The sequence below is a fragment of the Cebus imitator genome, unplaced genomic scaffold (genome assembly GCF_001604975.1).
Source record: "Cebus imitator isolate Cc_AM_T3 unplaced genomic scaffold, Cebus_imitator-1.0 Scaffold17, whole genome shotgun sequence".
NCBI lineage: Eukaryota > Metazoa > Chordata > Mammalia > Primates > Cebidae > Cebus > Cebus imitator.
The window spans coordinates 4,840,928-4,846,690 of NW_016107332.1; positions in this window are offsets into that span (position 1 = coordinate 4,840,928).

A 5,763-nucleotide genomic window follows, 5' to 3' on the forward strand; every position below is an offset into this window, starting at 1 on the left:
ATTAATGGAAATATTTACAGAAAGTTTTTCATTATGGTTATGACTATGACATTTGGTTTGCTTCTTTACTCATCCTGTAGACACAGGGAATATGACTGAGGATAGTAAGAGAGTATTAACTGCTGCAATCTCATACGTTTTAAAAATTGTTTTTTTACTCAAAATTAGTGCATGTTGCTTACAGAAAAATTAGAATGTATAAAAACTAAAATATGAATCTAATCTCACCATCCAACAATAACCACTGATGATCCCAATGATAGTTTTCAAATGAAATTCTTTGATTTGCAACCAGGCATAATAGACAAACAGAAAAATATCTAGATATAGAAATATCTACATATATGATTTCTATCAATCTATTCATCTTTCTATTTATTGCTTTATCTTTTATCTATATCTTTTAATTTCACATTTGTTTTATAATTTTTATTTTCTACATATCCACAATATTTTGAGCACTTCTACAAAATTTTGACCAATTTATTACTGAGACAATGTAGAATGATTCTTCTGTTGGGCCTACAAATATAGATATAAGTTGCTTCAGGAGGAAACATAGAAGAGAACTTAAAATTTATATATAAATGTTACAGGTAAACATATTTATACCTGCAATTAATTTTACCTATAGTCTTAGAATGTAAAACTATAAATCGACAAAGAATTTTTTGCAAATAGAGGGTAAACTTGTATCTTTAGATAATTTTACAATTGTTTTGAAGTTATAAGTTGTATATAAATTTGAAAGTAAGGATTTTATGTTTCAACTTTGAAGTAAGATGCCTTCATCATAATAATCTGATTTACAGGTGTGTATCTGCTGCTGTTGGTGATAACATACCTTGAATTCTGAAGCTGTTTCATTTGTGATTTTTTAATGACCTCTTTGTCTCTTAGAGGTAGTATTTTTAGACCCACTTGCAATATTTAAAAAAATCCAATTTGATTAGTCATGTATACCCTATTGTAAAAATGTTCACCTTTTTATTATTTATGCTAGGGCTAATGAAACTCTGCTAGGATATCTTAAAGTTCATATAGATAATAATGATTTATTAATAAAAGGTAGAAATGTTGCACACTTTTCAGGACACTAACTTTTAAAAAATTATACAAGGATGATAACAGAAATAACATTATAAACCTATTTCCCTGAATAAGTACTACCACATAGATTGTCACGTTGAATTCAACTTTATTTAGGGGCTGTAATCAGTAGTCAAATAAAAGCTTACTTGGATTTGAGGAATTTCATATTCAAGTTTCTAACACTTCCTTGAACAAATAAGGATCTGAATAAATCAACTACAGAACAAAGAAATCAAACAAGACAGACATACATTATGAATTTTTTAGAGATTATTAAAAAATACATTTTCCCTGTTTTCCCTTCAATTTCCTGAAAACTTTAGAGTAACAAAATTTTCTTTGTTCTAATTTTCTATTTTTGAAGGTTATAAAGATGTAAGATAGAAACATGCTATTTTCAAGTGTGTTTGGTAAGGAATGTCATTATTACATGCTTTTCCGGGACTTTATGAAGTTAGAAATTGAATAAATCACAATTTTTAAAAGAAGCAAAGATGTTAGTTGAGCAGGACACTTTCTAAAAGTGAGCTGCTCAGGAATTTGTCTAATTCACATGAGTTTATGAAAAATATTTCCTTAAATTTGGAAGGGAGAGATGCACTAACAATAAATCTTTTTTTTTTTTTTTTTGGTGAAAAAAAATCAATAATACTGTAGAGTTCTAAGACACAACCAATAACACAATTTTATACTAAATTAGTCTAATTAATAAAAACTTAGTTTTATATTAAACTAATCTAAAAATACTTTATAATTTATATTTTCAGAATATAGCAATTTAACTATTTGGGCCACTCAGTTGTTCCAATGTGACTGTATTTAAAATATTCATTAGGACACAAACCATTAGAAAGATGCCCGTAAAACAAATCAAATGTAGGTCCTTGCTCATTTTCAATATTAAACTTTGTCTTATGTTTTTCATTGCATGAGACTGTGTCCTAGTAGAGAATGAATGTGATTCTGAGGCAAACACTCTTAATTAAAATCACTGTTTTCCTGATTAATAGTGTATGACCTTGGGCAAAAAACCTTTTTTATTCTTAGTTTTATCACATGCAAAATAACAACAGCAGCAATAATACTACCTTTCTCTCAAAGGATTAAATTATATAACCTATAAAAACACAAAGGATAACCCTAACACATATACATTTGATAGAGGGTCTTCCATAGATGTTTCATAGGTTTTATTGCTTCCATAGGTGTCTCAGACTTGCATTGCTTACATTGTTTAATTTTCTACTCATCTAGCTGAGATAAGAATTATTTGTCTTCGTAATTTATTGGATCAGATCAGACGTTTGTTTTCTCGGAGTCTGAAAAGGTTTTCCTTTGATGGTCTAGAATTTAGCTTTACGTTTATTTTAAGTATATTGTGTTGGTCTGGTACCAGTGTCTTTTACTTACTTTCGTTTTTTGGACAGGATCCTACTCTGTCACTCAGGCTAGAGAGGAGTGGCATTAAAATGGCTCACTGCAGTCTCTACGTCTGGGGCCCAAGCAATCCTCCTATTTTGGCCTTCCAAGTAGTTGGGACCACAGGCACATGCCACCATAGCCAGCTAATTAAAAAAAAAAAAAAAAAGCAATTGTAGAGATGGGTCTCACCATGTTGCTCAGGCTGGTTTCAAACTCCTGGACTCAAGCTATCCACCTGCCTTGGTCTCCCAAGTGTTGGGATTATAGGTGTGAACCACTGTACTTGGCCCCAATGTTTTATTCACTGATAAGTTGAATAATTTACTTATAAGAATACTAAATAAAACAATCCGTGGTATTTTCTCAGCATAATGTTGTCTGAATATATGTTCCTAAATAATGCTAGCTTTATTCTTGAGATAACTCTATGAGGCATATTTGATTGATAATAAAAATGAGTCCTTTTTTCTCCTGTTTTTAGTTAGGTCATTTGAACTCACAATCCATTGACATAAGCATACTTAGAATACTGAGTTTTACTATGCCAGTTTTATATATAACATAAGAGGCAGAGGTTAAAGTGTTTAAGTTTGCACAAATTGTCATTAGTAGAACCAGAATTTAAATCTCAACTTTCCCACACCAAATACTGTGGTTTTCCCATTATACATTAATTCCTTTATTTATTATGTCTTATTTTAGTTTTATACATTGATGGGGTACAGTGTGTGCTTCAATACATACATGTATTGTGCCTTAATCAATTCAGGGAAATTAGTGCATCTGTCATCTCAAACATTTGTCATTTCTTTGTGGTAAGAACATTTAAAATCCTCTTTTCTAGCTATTTTTGAAGTATATATTAATATTGACTGTAGTCGCCCTGCTGTAAGAGTTCTCATTTGTTTTATGATTTTAAAAACTATTTATTGAGCACCAGCTGCAATCAGTATTGCACTGGAAATACAGAGATGAACAAAGAAGGCCAATTCCTATAGTTATAGAACTTTGGTCTTGTGGCTCAAGATAACACTTACATTAGTTACCTAGGAGGGTTGCCATTTTAACCCACAAACCCTGAAATTTTTCAGGAAGAAAAGATTTTCTAGAGCCCTCAATGCTTTGATCAAGAGTCTATGAATGTGGTTTCTCTTTCCAGTGTGGTCACATAAGGATCCAAACGTCCTTCAAAATAATACCTACGTATACTGAACAAAATACAAAACAAAACAAAGCCAGAAGGCCCTAGAGAGTGAAAAAAAGCAGGCAGCTTCTGGAATAGAGTCAAAACTTTAAAGAACAGCATGGGGTGAATTTCTCAATTTTTATGATTTTTAGCTTAAGGGTAGGCTGAAGTTAGCACCAAGCAGGGTGGCTAAAACTCCTAACGTAACCTCACTGTTTTTATGAGCTAAAAAATACAGGACAGTGTTTGGGGAACAAGAATCGCTGGAAGGTGAGAGTGGACTTCCTCTCTTCCTATTTGAATACCTTCATTTCTTTCTCTTGCCTGATTGTCCTGGCCAGAACTTCCAATACTATGTTGAATAGGAGTGGTGAGAGAGGGAATCCTTGTTTTGTGCCAGTTTTCAAAGGCACTGCTTATAAATCTTTCTACTATGAAGACATGTTTATTGCAGCACTATTGAAAATAGCAAAGACTTCAAACCAACCCAAATGCCTATCAATAATGCACTGGATAAAGAAAATGTGGCTCATACCCACCATGGAATACTATGCAGCCATAATACTATGCAGGTATATGGATGAACCTGGAAACCATTGTTCTTAGCAAACTAACACAGGAAAAGAAAACCCAATACCACATGCTCTCACTCATAGGTGGGAGTTGAACAATGAGAACACATGGACACAGGGAGGGGAACATCACAGACCAGGGCCTGTTGGGAGGTGGGGAGCTAGGGTAGGGATAGCATTAGGAAAAATACCTAATGTAGATGATGATATGATGGATGCAGCAAACCACCATGTCATGTGTATACCTATGTAACAAACCTTCCCATTCTCCATATGTATCTCAGAAATTAAAGTATAATTTTTTATAAAAAGAAAGAAGCCAGTGTGAAAAGCTATCATATTATCCTTGCTATATGACATTCTAGAAAAGGCAAGACAAAGAAAACAGAGATCAGTTGTTACCAATGATTCAGGGGAAGAGGAAGATTGACAGGAAGGGGAAGATTGATGAGTAAGTAGGGCACAGGGGATTTTTATGGTTATGCATTTGACAAAACCCATAGAACTGTATGACACAAAGAATGAACCCTAATGTAAACTATGAACTTTAGTTATACTAAGGTATTGATATTGTTTCATAGATTGAAACAAATGTACCACACAAATGCAAGATGTTAATAAGAAGGGAAATTATGGTACGTGTTTCAGTATGGAGGGATGGGGAAAAGGTATATAAAAACTCTGTACTTTTTGTTCAGTTTTTCTGTTAAATTAAAACTGTTCTAAGAAAAAAAAAAAAAGAGAAAGTGGAACCCTGGAAAGGAGAGATATTCTGTATAGTGTATTTAAACTTTCCCTAAGTCCCTGGCTGATTCCTGAACCATGTATGCTCAGAGCAGAGTCTAAGGAGCCCAGCGAAAGTCTGAACTTAGTACTGGAAGTCCCTAGCCAGAGATATCAGCAAGAGAAAGAAATAAAAGACATCCAAATTAGAAAAGGGGAAGTCATATTATCTCTGTTGGCTGAAAACGTAAATGTACACCTAGAAAACCCTAAAGACTCCACTGGAAGATTCCAAGATTGATCAGAAACTTCAGTAAAGTCTGAGGATATAAAATCAACATATGCAAATCAGTAGATCAGTAGCATTTCTATAAACCTATAGCATTTAGGTTGAGAACCAAATTAAGAATTTCATCCCATTTACAATAGCCAAAGAAACAAGCAACAAACAAAGAAACAAACAAAACTTAGGAATACATTTAACCAAAACTGTGAAAGTTTACAAGGACAAATACAAAACACTGCTGAAAGAAACTGTATCAGATTTCAAAGGGAATGCTTCCAGTTTTTGCCCATTCAGTATGATATTGGCTGTTGGCTTGTTGTAAATAGCTTTTATTATTTTGAGATACGTTCTGTCAATACCTAGTTTATCGAGGGTTTTTAGCATAAAGGCTGTTGAATTTTGTCAAAGGCCTTCTCTGCATCTATTGAGATAATCATATGGTTTTTGTCTTTGGTTCTGTTTATATGGTGAATTATGTTTAT